The sequence below is a fragment of the Mus musculus genome, chromosome 17 (assembly GCF_000001635.26).
Source record: "Mus musculus strain C57BL/6J chromosome 17, GRCm38.p6 C57BL/6J".
In the NCBI taxonomy this organism is placed as follows: Eukaryota; Metazoa; Chordata; class Mammalia; order Rodentia; family Muridae; genus Mus; species Mus musculus.
Genome location: NC_000083.6, coordinates 54,988,788 through 55,011,748, shown reverse-complemented (window position 1 = coordinate 55,011,748; position 22,961 = coordinate 54,988,788). Strand labels below are relative to the sequence as shown.

Genomic DNA, 22,961 nt, shown 5'->3' with positions numbered 1-22,961 from the left:
CCAAGATATTTTATATAATTTGTGGCCATTGTAAGGGAGTTGTTTTGCTAATTTCTATATCAGCCTGTATAAAGTAAGGCTACTAACTTATTTGAGTTAGTTTTATAGCCATCCACTTTGCTGAAGTTGTTTATCAGCTGGAGAAGTTCTCTGGTAGAATTTTTGGGGTCGCTTATATATGCTTTCATATCGTCTGCAAATAGTGAAACCTTTATTTCTTATTTGCCAATTTGTTTCCTCTTGATCTCTTTTGGTTGTATTGTTTTTCTAGCTAGCCCTTCAAAGACTATATTGAATATCTATGGGGAGAGTGGACCCCAATTTTAGTGGGATTGCTTCAAGTATCTCTCCATTTAATTTGCTGTTGGTTTGCAGTAAATTGCTTTTATTATGTTTAGGTATAGGCCTTGAATTCCTGATCCCTCTAACACTTTTAGCATGAAGGGGTGTTGTATTTTGGCAAATGCTTATTCTGTATCTAAGGAGATAATCATGTGATTTTTTTTTCCTTTGAGACTTTTTTTACATAGTAGATTAAATTAATGGATTTTGGTATATTGAACCAGTCTTGTATCCCTGGAATACATCATATTTGAATGTGGTGAATGATGGTTTTGATGTGTTCTTGGATTCGGTTTTCAAGAATTTTATTGAGTATATTTGCATCAATATTCATAAGGGAGATTGATCTGAAGTTCTCTTTTCTGGTTGGGTCTTGTGTAGATTAGGTATCAGAGTAATTGTGAGTTTATAGAATAAATTAGATAGTGTTCCTTCTGTATATATTTTATGGAATATTTTGAGGAATATTGGTATTAGGTTTTCTTTGAAGGTCTGGTAGAATTCTGCACTAAAGCCATCTGGCTCTGGGCTTTTTATGGTTGGGAGGTTTTTAATGACTTCTATTTTCTTAGGGGATATGGGCCTGTTTAGATAGTTTACCTGCTCTTAATTTAACTTTGATGTGTAGTATCTGTCTAGAAAACCATCCATTTCATTTATTTTCCAGTTTTTTTGAGTATAGGATTTTGTAGTAGGATCTATTTTTTTTTTTTTAAATTTCCTCTGTTTCTGTTCTTATATCTCCCTTTTCTTTTCTGATTTTGTGAATTTGGATACTGCCTCTGAGCCCTTTAGTTAGTATAGCTAGGGGTTTATTTATGTTGTTGATTCTTTCCACAATCCAGCTTTTGATACTGTTGATTCTGTATATTGTTCTCTTTATTTCTATTTGGTTGATTTTTGGCCCTGAGTTTAACTACTTGCTGTCTACTCCTCTTGGGAGTGTTTGCTTCTTATTGTTGTAGAGATGTCAGGTGTGCTGTTAAGTTGGTAGTGTAATATCTTTCTAGTTTCTTTACCAGGTCACTTAGTTCTGTGAGTTTTCCTCTTAGCACTGCATTCATTGTGTCTCATAAGTTTGGGTATGATGTCTCAACATTTTTATTAAATTACAGGAAGGCTTTAATTTCTCTCTGTGTTTCTTCCATGACCAAGTTATCATTGAGAATAAAGTTGTTCAGTTTCCACCTGTATGTGGGCTTTCTGCTGTTTTTGCTGTTATTGAAATCCAGCCTTAGACCATGATGATCGGATAGGATTCATGGGATTATTTCAATTTCTTGTATCAGTTGAGGGTTGTTTTGTGACCAATTATATGATCTATTTTGTAGAAGGTACCACAAGGTGCTGAGAAGGTGTGTTCTTTTGTTTTAGAGTGAAAGTCTCTGTAGATATGTGTCTTAGTTAGGGTTTTACTGCTGTGAACAGACAACATGACCAAGGCAAGTCTTATAAAAAGCAACGTTTAATTGGGGCTGGCTTACAGGTTCAGAGGTTCAGGCCATTATCATCAAGGTGGGAGCATGGCAGTATCCATGCAGTATCCATGCATCCAGGCATGGCGCAGGAGGAGCTGAGAGTTCTATGTCTTCATCCAAAGGCTGCTAGTGGAAGACTGACTTCCAGGCAACTAGGGTGAGGATCTTATACCCACACCCAGAGTGACACACCCATTCCAACCAGGTCACACCTATTCCAACAAGGCCACACCTTCAGATGGTGCTACTCCCTGGTCCAAGGATATACAAACCATCACAATATATTAAATTCTTTTGGTTCATAATCTCTATTAGTTTCACTGTGTTTCTGTTTAGGTTCTGTTTCAAAGACCTGTTTATTAGTGACAGTGGGGTGTTGACATCTTCCACTATTATTATATGGGGTTCCATGTGTATTTTGAGCTTTAGTAAAGTTTCTTTTATGAATATGGGTGCACTTGCATTTGGGGTATAGACATTTGGAATTGAGACTTTCTCTTGGTAGATTTTTCCTTCGAGGAATATGAAGTGTCCTTCCTCATCATGCTTGATAACTTTTGGTTGAAAAGCTATTTTATTAGATATTAGGATGGCAAGACCAGCTTGTTTCTTGGCACCATTTGCTTGGAAGACCTTTTTCCATTCTTTTACTCTGAGATAGTGTCTGTCTTTGTTATTGAGGTGTATTTCTTCTATGTAGCAAAATGCTGAATCTTGTTTGCATATCCATTCTTTTAGCTTATGTCTTTTTATAAGTGTGTTGAGTCCATTAATATTGAAAGATATTAAAGACATATCACTGTTGTTTCCTGTTATGTTTGTTTTTGTAGGTGGTTTTATGTGCATGTGTTTCTCTCCTTTTGGCTTTGTTGTGAAATGCTTAATATCATGCCTTTCCTTTGGTGTAGGTACTTTCCTCATGTTGGAATTTTCCTCCTAGGGTCCTCTGTAGTGATAAATTGTTAGATAGATACTGTTTAAATTTGGTTTTCTCATGGAATAATTTTATTTCTCCATCTATGATGATTGAGAGTTTTACTGGGATTAGTAGCCCAAGCTGGCATTTGTGTTTTAGAGTCTGCATGACCTTTGACCAGACTCTTTCAGCCTTTAGTTTCTTTGTGGAGAAGTCTGGTGTAATCCTGATCAGTCTACTTTTGTATGTTACTTGAACCTTTTCCCTTGAAGCATTTTAATATATTATTTTTTGTTCTGTGCATTTGGTGTTTGTATTATTATGTGGCAAGAGAATTTTCTTTCTGTTCCCATTTACTTGGTGTTATATAGGTTTCTTCTACCTTTATGGCCATCTCTTTCCTTAAGTTGGGGAAAGTTTTCTTCTATGATTTTGTCGAAGGCATTTTCAGGTCCTTTGAGCTCTGGGGATACTGGCTTGTTCATAATGTTGTTCCTCCTATAGGGCTGCAGACACCCTCAGCTCCTTGGGTACTTTCTCTAGCTCCTTCATTGGGGCACTGTATTCCATCCAATAGATGACTGTAAGCATCCACGTCTGTTTTTGTCAGGCAACCATTCTTAAATTCATGTTGAAAAACAAAACACCCAGGATAGCCAAAACAATCCTATCCAACAAAACAACTTCTGTGCTTGACTTCAAACTATTTTACAGAGCAATAGTAATAAAAACTACATGGTATTGGTATCAGAAGAGACATGTTGATCAATGGAATTAAAATAAAGACCCAGAAATAAATCCACACACCTACACATTCTTGATTTTTGATACAGAAGACAAAATCATAAAATGGAAAAAGATGAGCATCTTCAACAAATGGTGCTGGTATAACTTGATGTCTGCATGTAGAAGAATGCAAACATTCATATTTAATCTCTCTATACAAAGTTCACATCCAAGAGGGTAAAACACCTGAGTATAAAATCAGATACACAAATCTAATAGACGAGGAAGGGGGAATAGCATTGAACATTCTGTTGTAGTAGACAACTTTCTGAACAGCAATAGCTCAGGCACTAACATCAATAATTTATAACTGCCAACTCTTGAAACCGAAAAGCTGCTGTAAAGCAAAGGACACTGTCAATAGAACAAAATGACAATCTACAGATTGGGAAAAGATCTTCACCAGCCCTAAATTTGATAGAGAGCTAATATCCAAAGTATACAAAGAACTCAAAAAGTTAAGCACCAAAAACCCAAATGACCAATTAAAAGCTGGGGTACAGTGTTAAACAGAGAATTCTCAATAAAGGAATCTCTAATGGCTAAGAAACACTGAAATGTTCAACATCCTCAATCATCAAGGAATCAAAACCACTCAGATTTCACTTTACACCCATCAGAATGACTAAGATGAAAAATTCAATCCACAGCACCTGTTAGGGAGGATGTGGAGCAAAGGGAACATTCCTCTATTGGTTTTGGAAGTGAAAAATTTGCAAATCAATTTTGTTGCTTCACAAGAAATGGAGAATAATTCTACCTCAAGACCCACATATACCACTCCTGATCATATATCCAAAGATGTTCCAACATCCCTCAAGGACAGTTGTTTAACTATGTTCATAGCAGATTTATTTGTAATAGCCAGAAACTGGAAAAAAAAAACTAGATGTCCCTCAACTGAAGATTAGATAAAGAAAATGTGGTTAATCCATACAATGGAATACTACTCAGCTATTAACAACAAGGACATCAGGAATTTTGGAGGCAAATAGATAGAACTAAAACCTATCATCTTTAGTATGGTAACTCAGACCCCAAGACATGCATTCTATGTATTCCCTTATAAGTGGATATTAGCCATAAAGTAGAGAAAACCCTGCTTATAACCCACAGACCCAAAAAAGTCAATTAACAAAGAGGGTCCAAGAGAGGATGCTTAAATATTTTTTTCAGAGGGGGATAAAATGGGTATGTGGGGTGGAATCAGGGAGAAAACTTGGTGGGTGGGTGGGTCGGTGGGTGGGTGAATATGAGGGAAAATGGGGTGTGGGTGTGGGAATCAGGTGTGAAGGATCAGGGGAAAGAGATTGTATATTGAAGGAGGGTGGGGCCAAGTATCATCTCTAAGATGAACCAGAGTTCTGGGACAGGATTAGTAGGACAGAAGGAAGAAGATAGGCAAGAACCAAACCCTAACCCTCTGTCATGCTACAAGGCAGGATCCTAGCATAATTGTCCTCTGATAGGGTCCACCCATCAGCTGATGGAAATAGATGCAGAGACCTACAGCCAAACATCAGATGGAGCTTGGGGAGTCTTTTGGAAGAGTTGAGGAAAGGATTGAGGAGACCTGAAAAGTATAGGGACTCCACATGAAAACTAACTAAGTCATCTAACATTGAATCTTGGTGGGCTCACAGAGACTGAACCACCAAGCAAACTGAGAGCATGGGGTAGACTTAAGCTCACCCCTCACCCATATGTAGCAGATGTGCAGCTTGATTTTTGTGCAGGTTCCATAAAAACTAGAGCACAGCCTGTCACTAATTCTGTTGCCTGCTTGTGGATCCTGTTCCCCTAACTTGGCCTCATTGTCTGGATTCAATAGGAGAGGATATGCCTAGTCCAGCAGTGACTTTATGTGCCAATGTGCAGTATACCCAGGGAATCTTGCCCTTATCAGAGGATAAGGGGAGGGGGCAATGGGCAGAGGACAGGTGTAAAGAGGGTGTAGGAGGTAGGGGTGAGGATTCTATTGGGATTTACAGTCAGTAAGTAATACATTAATACAAAACTATATTCATTTTATGTATTATTTTTATAGATGTATTTGCTCAATTATACTAACCTACTTTTCTCTAAAAAAAAAAAAAAAAAAAAAAAAAAAAAAAAAAAAAAAAAAAACAAAAAAAACAAAAAACCAAACCAAACCAAACCAAACCAAAAAACAAAAGAAGAAGGATGTTTTAGTGGGTCTACTTTTGAGTTCTCTCTTCCCTACCACTAATTTTCTGTGGTTTTGGCTAGCTTATAGTAAGCCTTATAGCAGAGTGCAATAGTTCTACAGGTTTGTTTTTTGTTTTAAGATCATACTGACTATTGTAAATGTTGCCTCAATTAAAATTTAATAATAATTTTGTCCATTTCAATAAACAACTTGCTAAGAATTTGATTTGGATTCTATTGAGTCTATAAAACAAGATGGAAATTTCTGATATCTTGAAAATATTGAGTTATTTTATTTTCTTAATTCTGGAATTTCTTCAATCAAACTTTTATAGAATCCCTTATGGATATATTATGTAAGCCGTAGTAAATTTATATTATTTCATTTTGGAAATTCTAATGTACACTGTAAGGTATTTATTTTTAATGACCATTTGTCCAGTTTTGCATTAGAAAAAAGCAATTAATTTTTATGTATTGATTTTGCAATCTACAATTTAATTACAATTGCTAATTAATTTCAGGAGATTATTCACTTCTTTCAAAATTTTAATAGGTCATCAGTCATATGAAAAGATACGGTTTCTTTCTTTTGGTTCAAAATACATAGTTTTTACCCTCTTTATCTGAATATTTACTCATAATTTTAATATTATATTTAAAAGAATGTTATACTATGAGTATCCTAGACGTTAGTGGAAAAGTCTCTACTTTGTTACCCTTTAAGATGTCATGTTGAGGTTTATTGTAGTTATTCTCTATAAAGTTGGAGAAAATCACCTTTAGTGCAATCTTACTATGAAATTTTTACTAGAAATAAAAATTAGAGTTTGTCAAATGTTTTTCTGCATGTATAATATGGTTTTGAGCATTTTTATTTTTGTCTTTAAAGAGCTTTCCTTAATAATTATTTATTTTAAGTAAAATATAATTATATCATTTCTTCTTATCTTTCCTCAGCCTAACCCCTTCAGTGATGTCTTCTCCCTCAAAAATAAATGCATACAGCACAAGTCCCTTCCGTCCCACCCGAGCACCGGGGTACCTTGCCGGCAGAGTCGCCTGACACCCGCAAGTGCCCACACAGGATTCCCCACGGGATCCTAAGACCTCTGGTGAGTGGAACACAGCGTCTGCCCCAATCCAATCGCACGGAACCTGAGACTACAGTAAATAGGGAAGCAGACTACCCGGGCCTGACCTGGGGCACAAGTCCCTTCCGCCCCACCCGAGCACCAGAGTACCTTGCCAGCGGAGTCACCTGACACCTGCAAGGGCCCACACAGGATTCCCCAGGGGATCCTAAGACCTCTAGTGAGTGGAACACAACTTCTGTCAGGAGGCAGGTTCGAACACCAGATATCTGGGTACCTTCCCTGCAAGAAGAGAGCTTGCCTGCAGAGAATACTCTGCCCACTGAAACCAAGGAGAGAGCTAGCCTCCCAGGTCTGCTTATAGAGGCTAACAGAGTCACCTGAAGAACAAGCTCTTACCAGAGACAACTATAACAGCTAGCTTCAGAGATTACCAGATGGCGAAAGGCAAATGTAAGAATCCTACTAACAGAAATCAAGACCACTCACCATCACCAGAACGCAGCACTCCCACCCCACCTAGTCCTGGGCACCCCAACACAACCGAAAATATAGACCCAGATTTAAAAACATTTCTCATGATGATGATAGAGGACATCAAGAAGGACTTTCATAAATCACTTAAAGAATTACAGGAGAGCACTGCTAAAGAGTTACAGGCCCTTAAAGAAAAGCAGGAAAACACAACCGAACAGGTAGAAGTCCTTAAAGAAAAACAGGAAAACACATCCAAACAGGTGATGGAAATGAACAAAACTATACTAGAACTAAAAAGGGAAGTAGACACAATAAAGAAAACCCAAAGCGAGGCAACACTGGAGATAGAAACCCTAGGAAAGAGATCTGGAACCATAGATGCGAGCATCAGCAACAGAATACAAAAAATTGAAGAGAGAATCTCAGGTGCAGAAGATTCCATAGAGAACATCGACACAACAGTCAAGAAAATACAAAATGCAAAAGGATCCTAACTCAAAACATCCAAGAAATCCAGGACACAATGAGAAGACCAAACCTACTGATAACAGGAGTTGGTGAGAATGATTTTCAACTTAAAGGACCAGCTAATATCTTCAACAAAATAATAGAAGAAACCTTCCCAAACATAAAGAAAGAGATGCCCATGATCATACAAGAAGCCTACAGAACTCCAAATAGACTGGACCAGAAAAGAAATTCCTCCCAACATATAATAATCAGAACAACAAATGCACTAAATAAAGATAGAATATTAAAAGCAGTAAGGGAGAAAGGTCAAGTAACATATGAAGGACGGCCTATCAGAATTACACCAGACTTTAAACCAGAGACTATGAAAGCCAGAAGAGCCTGGACAGATGTTATACAGACACTAAGAGAACATAAATGCCAGCCCAGGCTACTATACCCGGCCAAACTCTCAATTACCATAGATGGAGAAACCAAAGTATTCCATGACAAAACCAAATTCACACATTATCTTTCCAAGAATCCAGCCCTTCAAAGGATAATAACAGTAAAGAAGCAATACAAGGACAGAAATCACGCTCTAGAACAAGCAAGAAAGTAATCCCTCAACAAACCAAAAAGAAGACAGCCACAAGAACAGAATGCCAACTCTAAAAACAAAAATAAAAGGAAGCAACAATTACTTTTTCTTAATATTTCTTAATATCAATGGACTCAATTCCCCAATAAAAAGACATAGACTAACAGACTGGCTACACAAACAGGACCCAACATTCTGCTGCTTACAGGAAACCCATCTCAGGGAAAAAGACAGACACTACCTCAGAGTAAAAGGCTGGAAAACAGTTTTCCAAGCAAATAGTCTGAAGAAACAAGCTGGAGTAGCCATTCTAATATCGGATAAAATCGACTTCCAACCCAAAGTTATCAAAAAAGACAATGAGGGGCACTTCATACTCATCAAAGGTAAAATCCTCCAAGAGGAACTCTCAATTCTGAATATCTATGCTCCAAATGCAAGGGCAGCCACATTCATTAAAGACACTTTAGTAAAGCTCAAAGCACACATTGCACCTCACACAATAATAGTGGGAGACTTCAACACACCACTTTCATCAATGGAAAGATCGTGGAAACAGAAACTAAACAGGGACACAGTGAAACTAACAGAAGTTATGAAACAAATGGACCTGACAGATATCTACAGAACATTTTATCCTAAAACAAAAGGATATACCTTCTCTCAGCACCTCTCGGGACCTTCTCCAAAATTGACCATATAAGTGGTCACAAAACAGGCCTCAACAGATACAAAAATATTGAAATTGTCCCATGTATCCTATCAGACCACCATGTCCTAGGACTGATCTTCAATAACAACATAAATAATGGAAAGCTAACATTCACACGGAAACTGAACAACACTCTTCTCATTGATACCTTGGTCAAGGAAGGAATAAAGAAAGAAATTAAAGACTTTTTAGAGTATAATGAAAAGGAAGCCACAACATACCCAAACCTATGGGACACAATGAAAGCATTTCTAAGAGGGAAACTCATAGCTCTGAGTGCCTCCAAGAAGAAACGGGAGAGAGCACATACTAGCAGCTTGACAACACAACTAAAAGCCCTAGAAAAAAAGGAAGCAAATTCACCCAAGAGGAGTAGACGGCAGGAAATAATCAAACTCAGGGGTGAAATCAACCAAGTGGAAACTAGAAGAACTATTCAAAGAATTAACCAAACGAGGAGTTGGTTCTTTGAGAAAATCAACAAGATAGATAAACCCTTAGCTAGACTCACTAGAGGGCACAGGGAAAAAAATCCTAATTAACAAAATCAGAACTGAAAAGGGAGACATAACAACAGATCCTGAAGAAATCCAAAACACCATCAGATCCTTCTACAAAAGGCTATACTCAATAAAACTGGAAAAACTGGATGAAATGGACAAATTTCTGGACAGATACCAGGTACCAAAGTTGAGTCAGGATCAAGTTGACCATCTAAACAGTCCCATATCCCCTAAAGAAATAGAAGCAGTTATTAATAGTCTCCCAGCCAAAAAAAAGCCCAGGACCAGACGGGTTTAGTGCAGAGTTCTATCAGACCTTCAAAGAAGATCTAATTCCAGTTCTGCACAAACTATTTCACAAAATAGAAGTAGAAGGTACTCTACACAACTCATTTTATGAAGCCACTTTTACTCTGATACCTAAACCACAGAAAGACCCAACAAAGATAGAGAACTTCAGACCAATTTCTCTTATGAATATCGATGCAAAAATCCTCAATAAAATTCTCGCTAACCGAATCCAAGAATACATTAAAGCAATCATCCATCCTGACCAAGTACGTTTTATTCCAGGGATGCAGGGATGATTTAATATATGAAAATCCATCAATGCAATCCATTATATAAACAAACTCAAAGACAAAAACCGCATGATCATCTCGTTAGATGCGGAAAAAGCATTCGACAAGATCCATTACCCATTCATGATAAAAGTCTTGGAAAGATCAGGAATTCAAGGCCCATACCTAAACATGATAAAAGCAATCTACAGCAAATCAGTAACCAACATCAAAGTAAATGGTGAGAAGCTGGAAGCAATCCCACTAAAATCAGGGACTAGACAAGACTGCCTACTTTCTCCCTACCTCTTCAACATAGTACTTGAAGTCCTAGCCAGAGCAATTCCACAACAAAAGGAGATCAAGGGGATACAAATTGGAAAAGAGGAAGTCAAAATATCACTTTTTGCAGATGATATGATAGTATATATAAGTGACCCTAAAAATTCCACCAGATAACTCCTAAACCTGATAAACAGCTTCGGTGAAGTAGCTGGATATAAAATAAACTCAAACCAGTCAATGGCCTTTCTCTACACAAAGAATAAACAGGCTGAGAAAGAAATTAGGGAAACAACACCCTTCTCAATAGTCACAAATAATATAAAATATCTTGGTGTGACTCTAACTAAGGAAGTGAAAGATCTGTATGATAAAAACTTTAAGTCCCTGAAGAAAGAAATTAAAGAAGATCTTAGAAGATGGAAAGATCTCCCATGCTCATGGATTGGCAGGATCAACATTGTAATAATGGCTATCTTGCCAAAAGCAATCTACAGATTCAATGCAATCCCTATCAAAATTCCAACTCAATTCTTCAACGAATTAGAAGGAGCCATGTGCAAATTCATCTGGAATAACAAAAAGCCTAGGATAGCAAAAGCTCTTCTCAATTATAAAAGTACCTCTGGTGGAATCACCATGCCTGACCTAAAGCTTTACTACAGAGCAATTGTGATAAAAACTGCATGATACTGGTATAGAGACAGACAAGTAGACCAATGGAATAGAATGGAAGACCCAGAAATGAACCCACACACCTATGGTCACTTGATCTTCGACATGGGAGCTAAAACCATTCAGTGGAAGAAAGACAGCATTTTCAACAATTGGTGCTTACACAACTGGTTGTTATCATGTAGAAGAATGCGAATTGATCCATACTTATCTCCTTGTACTAAGGTCAAATCTAAGTGGATCAAGGAACTTCACATAAAACCAGAGACACTGAAACTTATAGAGGAGAAAGTGGGGAAAAGCCTTGAAGATATGGGTACAGGGGAAAAATTCCTGAACAGAACAGCAATGGCTTGTGCTGTAAGATCGAGAATTGACAAATGGGACCTAATGAAACTCCAAAGTTTCTGCAAGGCAAAAGACACCGTCAATAAGACAAAAAGACCACCAACAGATTGGGAAAGGATCTTTACCTATCCTAAATCAGATAGGGGACTAATATCCAACATATATAAAGAACTCAAGAAGGTGGACTTCAGAAAATCGAATAACCCCATTAAAAATATGGCTCAGAACTGAACAAAGAATTCTCACCTGAGGAATACCGAATGGCAGAGAAGCACCTGAAAAAATGTTCAACATCCTTAATCATCAGGGAAATGCAAATCAAAACAACCCTGAGATTCCACCTCACACCAGTCAGAATGGCTAAGATCAAAAATTCAGGTGACAGCAGATGCTGGCGTGGATTTGGAGAAAGAGGAACACTCCTCCATTGTTGGTGGGATTGCAGGCTTGTACAACCACTCTGGAAATCAGTCTGGCGGTTCCTCAGAAAATTGGACATAGTACTACCGGAGGATCCTGCAATACCTCTCCTGGGTATATATCCAGAAGATGCCCCAATTGGTAAGAAGAACACATGCTCCACTATGTCTTGCATGCGCTGGACTGGCCAGCAGTAATGACGCTGCAACAGGATCCTTCTGCACACGTTTATTGGGAGAGCTTGATTGTAGAGGCGAAAAGACCCTGAACCCAGAACTGGTGCTGCTTTTATAGGCCTAGGAGAGGCGTGTCTCACACCCGGATTGGTTATGCACTACGCCTCATTTGCATGTTCCTCATCTGATTGGCTACTCTCTCTCAGTTCCTCACAGATCCTCATTATCATACCTCATTTGCATGTCTCACATCTGATTGGTTATTCTCTTTCAGTACCTTACAGAACCTCATTATCATACCTCATTTGCATGTCTCACATCTGATTGGTTATACTCTCAGTACCTTACAGAACCTCATTATCATGCCCGGGCCAGGCAGTGTCTTTGCAAAAAACTTTACTGCATATGTACACATTGGTTGTTTGTCCAAACTTATGCATGGTGGCCAGCAGTAGTCAGTGCCACTCAGCCACGGCACATGTGGCTTCCCACATCTCCCCCAGTTTGTTTTAATAAAATGAGGCTGGACTAGGCCTGTGCAATTATGCCCATCCGCTGTGGCTCCTGTTTTAGGTCATTCCTCTAATGTCACAGCCTTACCCGTCATAGGGTAACCCTATCGCCACTGGGCCCCATGTCTTAGGTTGGACTGTGCACGAGGAAAGTTGCCCGTCTCTGGATACCGCAGTGCTGTGTGACAATAACTGCTAAATGACCTAGGGCGAACTCTGCAAAAGAGGCCAGCCAAAAAATGAATTAGTGGTGAAATCATGATCACTCTATCGCTTGCAATGAGGAAACCTCAGTGATGTGCAAGGGCTGATCAATGATCATTGAGTCTCTCTCATCTCAGTGCCGTGGAGTGCAAGAGTAGAGAACTCAGATGACAACTAATTCTTGAGCATGGATAACCAAATTTCAGGGGAGGAGCCGTTTTCAATAGCTAAAAGTGCCTGAGTTATAATCACCTTGTCACGTTTTTGTTGGGTTCTGAATTTGCATACCAACCAGAGCATGAACACCAGTTCACAGCATATGGCAGCACCAAACAAAATCACTCCCACCCATTCCTTAAAGTAAGAAAAAGCAGAGGTAAGCCAAGAGGTAAAGTCTCCGAGGGTCACTGGCTCCACTCTGGTCCCATTAAGGTTCAGCATCTGCATCTGCAGTCTTGTCTGCAACCTCTCCAGCTCCTGCGACCAGTTCCCCTTCAGGTAATTCGATAGGTCTGTACTTTTAATAAAAGAATTATTAATATACCTATTGGGAGTAATGCATACATGTGATGTAGATGCCACACAACTCATTTGTATGACATCCATCATCTGTTCCATGTCATGTTGTAAAATATCCACTCTGATTCACTAACATTAACCCTGAGGTGATATGAGAATCCACCCTTTGCAGGGTAAGCAATACTTCAGATGATTTTTCTGCTATCTGACTTATGGTGTCAGCAGTATTAATTTGATGGGCCATAGCAGTTCCTGCAGTAACTGCTGATGCCGCGGACACCACAATGGCTGTAACAATGGCAGCTGTGATTCCAAAACCTCTCTTTTGCCGAATAAGACTCATTATTGGGAACTTCTCTGGATCTGCCTCAACAGGCACAGGGACAAAGATTGGTAGATGAACCACTAAGGCTAAGAATTTGGTTCCATTCCAGCATTGCATCAAAAAACAAGTGACATTTGTACAATCTAACCATCCTGTATTATTTTGAAATTCAGCCAATATAAAGAAAAATGGAGGATTGACACAAACTTCTACTGGAGAAGTAGTCATATTTCTGATAATTCTATTAGTTTTCACATTATCTAAATGAGTAGAGGTATTGGAAAGAGTGGCAGAAACATTCAATATCTCATGAAAGGTTCTAGTCAGCAATGCAAAGGCTGACAGACTGGTACTAGCACCTGCCTCATTGCTTAAAATCCATTGGTAATATGGCCAAATATTTTCTTTCCCTGTAGCATCTCCTTTATCGTTCATTACAGCAAAATCTAGTGGGGGTGACAAGACAAAACCCTTTGCTATTTCTTTCCGAGGAAAAATTTTTGATTGACAAGGTGAAAAAACTATAGGAAATGCAAGGTCCAGATGACACCAAGGCATGCTGCATATAGCAGTAGCATTGCCAACAGGCCATCATGATCTTTTGGGAATGGTCACCTTTCCCTTTATCATAATAGTGGTGATGTTTATAGGTGAAGTTATATTATTTTCAACATCACCTGAGCCTGATTGCGCTCCTTGAGCAACTTGCATTAAAGCATTAAACAATACTCCAGAGCTCACCTTATTTTGGCTAATGGGATCTTCCCAATTAGAGATAATCTTTTTCTTTAAAAATATACAGGGTGTAAAAGGTTTATCCACATTATGCACAAAGCATAGTGTATAATTCAAATGAAAACTAGTACTATTTTACACCCGTGGCTCTTGAGGAGTTTGTCATGCACAAGGCGCATCCAAATAACATTCCGTTGCAAAAAATAAAGGCAAGGTAGAAGAATTGGAATGTACCGGTAAAGGTACTGGCCATGATCTTACTATGGCCCACAAAGGTATACTTATCCCGGTCTCAATCATCAGGAGCAGGAGAATCATCTTGGGGTTCATCTTGCTCTTTCACGGTCCTTGTCAGTCGCGTTGGGACCCAAAGTGGATTTTCTTCACCCTGTGGAAAAACACAAATAGCTCCCCGGGATCTGATTAAGATAGGATCCGGGCCATACCATTTATTATCAAGGACATTTTTCCATTTGACCATTTCATTGGGCGATTGAGGCCATTGTCCATGCCTTTCAGCTGGTGATCTTCCAGCATCATCCAATTTTAAAAAATTAAGAGTAAATATTGTAAGGGATAGAGCCATCTTTGGCGTCATAGCCTCTATTACCCCTTTCTGTTTTGCAAATATTGTTTCAGAGTGCAATGGGCTCTCTCAATTATGCCTTGGCCCTGTGGATTATAGGGCAATCCAGTAATATGTTTTACTTTTATTTGTTTGCAAAATTGGCTAAATTTAGAAGAAGTATATGCAGGACCATTATCTGTCTTTAACACTAGGGGCTTGCCCCATGCAGCCCAAGCCTCTAATCAGTGAGACATGACATGAACTGCTTTTTCCCCTGTCAAGGGAGAGGCATGTAGGACACCAGAACTGGTATCGATGGATACATGTACATATTGTAATTTCCCAAAAGATGGGATATGCGTGACGTCCATTTGCCAAACATCTAGGGGTTGCAATCCACGAGGATTAACACCCACGGAAGGTGCATTAACAAATTCTACACATTTACCACACTGTAGGACAATATCTCGGGCTTCTTTTCGTGTGAGCTTAAACTTTTGTCGTAATGTAGAAGCAGGGACATGATAAAGCTGATGAAAATTCTTAGCACTTTCTATAGAACTTTGTGATAGGAAGACCATGTCTCTGGTGGCTGAATCAGCAATTGCATTTCCCTTAACCATAGGTCCAGGTAATGATGTATGTGCTTTAATATGTTGAATATGAAAGGGATGCTCACGCATCAAAATACAATTTTGTATTTTCCTCAAAATTTCAGATACTGGACTAGACTGCTTAAAATTTCCGGCAGTCTCTAATGCTAAAACCACATTAACTACATAAACAGAATCAGAGATAATATTTATGGGCATAGGAAATCTTTTAAAGACTTCTAAAACCACCAAACATTCTACCAATTGAGGGGCTCCTGGTGTAAATTGCAACCTTACAGCCTTTTCATTGATTACATAACTTCCAACTCCTGTTTTGGATCCATCTGTATAAATATCAATGGCTCCCTTTATAGGGGTATTAGCCGTTACCTTTGGAAATATTACTGGATGTAATAACATAAAATGTAATAACGGATGTTTAGGATAATGATTATCAATTAAACCAGAATAACTGCATCTAAGAATGGCCCATTCATCTATAGTAGCACACAATATTTGCATTTGTGCGACAGTATAAGGGACAATTATGCTATCAGGCATTTTTCCAAAGTGAGTAATTGAAGTTTTTATCCCTTTGTGTGCTATGTTTGCTACCATGGTGGGATAATGCTCTATAGTCTTATTAGGGGATATATGAGGATGTATCCATACTAAAGGACCATTTTGCCATAACACAGCAGTTGGCAGATTGATGGTGTGTAATATGTATAGGCACAAAGGTTCTTGCTCATTTATATGAGTTAACTGTGCTGTTTGGATCACTTCTTCCACTTTCCTAAGGACATCAGAAGCCTCAGGTGTTAATTGTCTCAATGAGGTAATATGTGAGTCTCCTTCTAAAATTTGAAATAAAGGTTTTAATTCCGAAGTAGGGCTCCTTAAATAAGGTCTAATCCAATTTATATCTCCTAATAATTTTTGAAAATCATTTAATGTCTTTAGATGATCTTTTCTTATACTAATCTTTTGTGGGGTGACACATCGTAAAGTAATAGTGGATCCTAGAAAATGACTAACATTAGACTGCTGTACCTTTTCTGGTGCAATACTCAAACCATTATTTTTTAAAGTTTCATTAAGCAATCCATAAGCTTGCTGTATACTTTCTTCTTCAGGTCCACAAATTACAATGTCGTCCATATAGTGACAAATTTTTAAGGAGGGGAAACCATCCCTAACCGGTTGCAAAGCTTTTCCTACCTATAACTGACATATGGTAGGGCTATTTGCCATTCCTTGGGGTAATACCCTCCATTTGGTACCTTTTATCAGGCTCCATATGATGAATAGAAGACAAGGTAAATGCAAATCTAGGTTTATCTTTCTTATTTAATGGAATGGAAAAGAAACAATCCTTAATATCTACTACTATAATTCTCCAATCCTTAGGTAGAGCTGAGAGTAGGGGGAGTCCTTTTTGTACAGGACCCTTAACTTGCATTTGTGCATTAATGGCTCTTAGGTCATGTAACAATCTCCATTTACCTGACTTTTTCTTTACAACAAAAATGGGGGTATTCCAGGGTGATTGAGTGGGTTCCACATGTCCCAGGTCTAATTGTTCTTGTACTAATTCTTTAGCTGCTTTTAACTTCTCAGAGGGTAAAGGCCATTGAGGCACCTACACCGTGTCCTCCGTATGCCACAGAATGGGCAAAGGCTCTTCAGTTGCCCCTAGAAAAAACCCAGCCCTTTCTTGTCTGCCTTTTCTGTGGCTTTAACTGGTGAAATTCTACCTTGTAAATTTTTCCAAGACCTAGTCCAGGTATATATCCCATTCCTTTCATCATTTCCTTGCTTTTCTGAGAGTAATCATTAGTCAATATAAAGTTCATAGCTGATAACACATCTCTCCCCCATAAGTTTACAGGTAAAGGGAGTACATAAGGCTGAAAAAAGCCCTGTCCTTCCTTCTTTATCTTGCCATTGTAAGGATTTTGCACTTATAGTTGGGGTAGCCTCATATCCTAATCCTTGTAAGCTATGTGACGATTGATTAACAGGCCAAGAAGCAGGCCACCACTTACTGGATATAATGCTTTATCTGCTCCTGTATCCATTATACCTTGAAAAGGTTTTCCTTCTATTTGTAAAGATATGTACTTTATCTTCAAACATACTCTTTCTACCCTTTGTATACTGCTTTTGCATATTACCTGTTTTCTTATGTTGTTTAGAATAACTCCAACCTTGAGTTTCCAATTTTAAGCTAACTTTCTGTTACAAGCAAAAGGCTGCCTGCCCCTTTAAAAGCTCCATTTGCAATCGGCCCTCAGCAGGGCTTTTTCAGCTGTACTTGACTCCCAGCCACCGTGCAGCTAACTTGTCAATTTTTGCTGTGCAGACTGAGATTGCTTTTTATACTTTTCAACATGAAACACAGAACAACAATCATTCAATCATCCAAACAAAAACAAACATGAATTGACAGACACATAGACAATTTGGTGCACCAAAAAACAGACAATAGAACACAGATATCCTATCCGAAGCTAAAAATATCTCCATAGGAGCCAGAGAGGAAGCAGGACGTCTCCCGTTTTCCGTCTGTCCCTAGGAGGGCTCTGAAATAGCTTATTTTCATTTTTTCTCCTTCTTCTAGGAATTCTGCACAGTGGCTGCTTCTAATAGTTACTCTTTTTTCCCTGAGAGCTATCTTTAAGCCTTTGATGAAGGCTGCCTCTTTAGTCAAAGTCCTCGAGAGGAGGGTAAATTGACTTAATTTTTTGTTCTTCATTTTTTATATTATCCTTTATCTCTTTATATTATCCTTTATATCTTTATATTTTATATTATCCTTTGTATCTATATTTTAGCTTCCTTTCTTTTTATATTTCTTAAGTTACTTATTTTTCTGCGCGCATCTTCTTTTTCCTTTCTCTCTGTTTCTGATATGCCTTCCTGGTACTCCTACAAATTCGCTGCCCTTCCTTAACAGCTGGTCCCACACAAACCCAGCAACAATTACCAGACCCACTGCGTAAGAAAGCATACCTCTCAGAGACTTACCTTAATTTCTTTATACTTACCGGTACCACCGTTCCTCAGCTGAAGAGTTCTGAATCCACACAGTTGAATCCTTCTCAGCAGTCTGTTTTGCAGGAACCTTTATTAACACCGCTCCCCAGCTGAAGAGTTCTGAATCCACGCCGGATCCTTCTCAGCAGTCTGTTTTACGGGAACCTTTATTAACCGCTCCTTCCCTGTGATGCAGTTCTGAATCCTCCGTGTAGGAGGGGGTCTTCGCTCATGCCTGAAGATGTTTCTTGTCCCGGGTTTCGGCACCACTTCTTGCGCGCGCCGGACTGGCCAGCAGTAACGACGCTGCAACAGGATCCTTCTGCACATATTTATTGGGAGAGCTTGATTGCAGAGGCAAAAAGACCCGAGCCCAGAACTGGTGCTGCTTTTATAGGCCTAGGAGAGGCATGTCTCACACCCGGATTGGTTATGCAAAACGCCTCATTTGCATGTTCCTCATCTGATTGGCTACTCTCTCTCAGTACCTCACAGAGCCTCATTATCATACCTCATTTGCATGTCTCACATCTGATTGGTTACTCTCTTTCAGTACCTTACAGAACCTCATTATCATACCTCATTTGCATGTCTCACATCTGATTGGTTATGCTCTCAGTACCTTACAGAACCTCATTATCATGCCCAGGCCAAGCAGTGTCTTTGCAAAAAACTTTACTGCATATGTACACATTGGTTGTTTGTCCAAACTTATGCGTGGTGGCCAGCAGTAGTCAGTGCCACTCAGCAACAGCACATGTGGCTTCCCACAACTATGTTCATAGCAGCCTTATTTATAATAGCTAGAAGCTGGAAATAACCCAGATGCCCATCAACAGAGGAATGGATACAGAAAATGTGGTACATCTACACAATGGAGTACTACTCAGCTATTAAAAAGAATGAATTTATGAAATTCCTAGCCAAATGGATGGACCTGGAGGGCATCATCCTGAGTGAGGTAACACATTCACAAAGGAACTCACACAATATGTACTCACTGATAAGTGGATATTAGCCCAAAACCTAGGATACCAAGATATAAGATACAATTTGCTAAACACATGAAACTCAAGAAAAATGAAGACTGAAGTGTGGATACTACGCCCCTCCTTAGAAGTGGAAACAAAACACCAATGGAAGGAGTTACAGAGACAAAGTTTGGAGCTGAGATGAAAGGATGGACCATGTAGAGACTGCCATATCCAGGGATCCACCCCATAATCAGCATCCAAACGCTGACACCATTGCATACACTAGCAAGATTTTATTGAAAGGACCCAGATGTAGCTGTCTCTTGTGAGACTATGCCGGGGCCTAGCAAACACAGAAGTGGATGTTCACAGTCAGCTAATGGATGGATCACAAGGCTCCCAATGGAGGAACTAGAGAAAATACACAAGGAGCTAAAGGGATCTGCAACCCTATAGGTGGAACAACATTATGAACTAACCAGTACCCCGGAGCTCTTGACTCTAGCTGCATATGTATCAAAAGATGGCCTAGTCGGCCATCACTGGAAAGAGAGGCCCATTGGACACGCAATATATGCCCCAGTACAGGGGAATGCCAGGGCCAAAAAGGGGGAGTGGGTGGGTAAGGGAGTGGGGGTGGGTGGGTATGGGGGACTTTTGGTATAGCATTGGAAATGTAAATGAGCTAAATACCTAATAATAAATGGGGAAAAAAAAGAAAGAAAAAAAAAACCTAAGCTAGACATGGCCAAAAAGTGAATTTATATATTAAAATTGCTTGCAAGGCAAAAAAAAAAAAAATAAAATAAATGCATACAAGCAACATTAAATAAACCCAAGAGTTGTTTTTAACATTTATACATATATATGCTATACTCAAAATTAAAGAAAAGTGTGATTTGATAGTATTTTAAATGGTTTACCTAGAGTAAATTCTACTGAGTTTTGTTGTTTCTTTTTATTTATAATTTGTGAGTTGCTACTATTTTTCTTGATGATGTTTTATCTGTAGTAATAAGAAATATTTGTTATTGATTTATTTTGTTCTAATATCTTTGGATGTGTTGCTAAAGTGATATTGGACTTCCAAAGTTAGGAATGTATATATAGATAGACAGATATAGATATTAGATAGATAGATAGATAGATAGATAGATAGATAGATAGATAGATAGATAGATGTAGATAGTTTGACACACCCTATAAATATGGGTATTCCTCCTGTTGCCTATTAAGAGAGAAAATTGTTCATGTTATATAATTTATTGAATCTCTGAATATAGTGATTCTTATAGTCCTTTTTGTCCATTTTAAGTGTCTGTAGTGATAGCTCATCTTTTATGTCTGCTTTTAGTAATTTGTCATTTGTCTCTAATTACATTTTGATTTTATTGATTATCTCTATTCATTTCCTATATTTTCTTCATTTATTCCTATTTTAACTATTTTTGTATGTTTTCTTCTGTTCATCTTGGTTTTAATCTTTGCTTTGCTTTTCTGGCTTCCTAAAGTAAAAATTATGTTATGGGATATAAAATCTGTTTTCTTAACATGTACATTTAATGTTATATATTACCATTTAAACTCTGCTATGTAATTCTCACAGATTTTGATAAGCTGTATTTTCATTTTTATTTCAGTTTAAAATATTTTAAATTTGCTTTGAGATTTCTTCTTTCATTTGTGTTACTTAGAAGCATATTGTTTAATATTAAAGTACATGAGGGCTTTATTATTCTTATTGCTGTTGATTTCTAGTTACATTTCCATGAGTTCTGCGTGTAGCTAGTCTAATGTAGGTTGTCCTACTGAGTGGTACTGAAGACTGTCGATTGTATGTTATATTTTACTCAGTAAAACATATTTTTATTGATTGTAAATGTCTGGGGTTTCTTTGTGATTGTTGTTGTTGTTATTGTTGTTGTTTGTTGTTGTAGTTGTTTTGGGGTGATAGTTAGTTTTCTGTACCTTTTTTTGGTGTTATTGTGGGGATGGTTATTCTTGTCAGGCAGCATTTCTCTGTGTAGCTCTGGGTTTCCTGGAACTTACTCTGGAGACTAGGCTGGCCTCTCATGAGGTCCACTTGCCTCTTGTCTTGAAAGTGCTGGGATTAAATGTGTGTGCCACTGCCACCCAGCTATCTTTTGTCTTTTTTCTTATCATTCATCCAAGTCCCATTTATCATTGACCCCTACTGCTGCACAGTCACAGACTCAGACATGGTATTTATTAGCAGCTCAGGCTGGGGCCGCTCCTTGGCCCTAGGTGGCTGAACTAGCCACTTACAAGAGGCTACCTCTCATAACCCTCAAGTTTCCATTTCTATTTCTTGTCATAACGTTCCAGCTGCTCCACTTCTTTTTCATTTCCATCTGTCCACCACATACACATTGTGCTGGCTCCTGCTGCAGGCTGGCCACACACTGCTGGGCCCCTGAGTACCACCTGCTATCCTAGACATGGTGGTAAGCAGGTATCTATGGTCTTCCTGTGCATGTGTCATGCACTATAAGACAGATCTGTTGATGCCATGGTAATCTACAGGTCTCTGTCTTCCTACTCACATTCTGGGCTGCCTGGTTTTGATTTGATCTGATTTTTATGAGTCCTAAGCATAAAACAGCTTTGGCCACTAAGTCAGGCATCAATTTAGGATGAATAAAAAACTGCTGTTTGTTATGACCCTGACTGATACAAGAACAACATGACCAACAAGGTGTCTCTTAGCCCATGGTGGGGATAGAGGGTGTCTGTTGTTTTAAAAAACAAAATTTTACTATATAGTTTTGTGAATTAAAATTGACATAGTAGCTATTGAAATGTCCAATAACAGAATCTCTTATGCTATTTTCATATTGTCGTGACCAAACCCTATGACAGAGAATACTTATAAAATAATTAGGGACTCAGGGTTTCAAGAAGTTAGTTCATGGCCATCATGGTGGGAATTTAATTTATGTCCCCAAATTTGTGTCCTTATTTTATGTCCCCTTAATTTGTGTCCCCAAAGTCACACTTCCAGGATGCTGAGGTTCCCTGCCCCCAGCTGGCTTTGATTGGTAATAAAAAATTGCAGTGATGAGTGTGTCTGCTCCTCTTAAGACCACACAGTATGAAGGCTCCCAGGAGGTCTCACAGGTAAGGGACCCTCCCAAATAACCACAGCAGCTGGGAAACTTGAGGATTCCTGGGGACTAGGTATCCATCTCTACCCACACACCTAACCCCTGTGCGAACTCCACGCACTATCCTGCATCTGCCTTCCACCTGGGCAAGCCATCAGCTTATCTGCTCCTCTTAATACCCCAGTCTAAAGGCCTTCCAGGTGGTCTGTTACATCCAGGGCCACATGTAAGAGACCCACCCAAAAAACCACAGCAGCTGAGAGCCCTGAGACTCCCAGCAGACTGGAAATTCATCTCTGTCCCCCAAATCACCCCTCCACAAACTCCATTCACTATCCTGCTTGTGCCTTCTGCCTGGATAGATCATTAGAATGTATG

General features: G+C 38.8%; 1 non-coding gene across 1 annotated transcript; it reads right to left on the bottom strand.

Moving 5' to 3' along the window:
- Window positions 1–22,057: 22,057 nt before the first annotated feature.
- LOC115488844 lies at window positions 22,058–22,200 on the bottom strand. The gene has a single exon (XR_003952440.1). It is a non-coding gene; the product is annotated as a small nucleolar RNA SNORA48 (small nucleolar RNA).
- Between the last annotated feature and the right edge of the window lie 761 nt (window positions 22,201–22,961).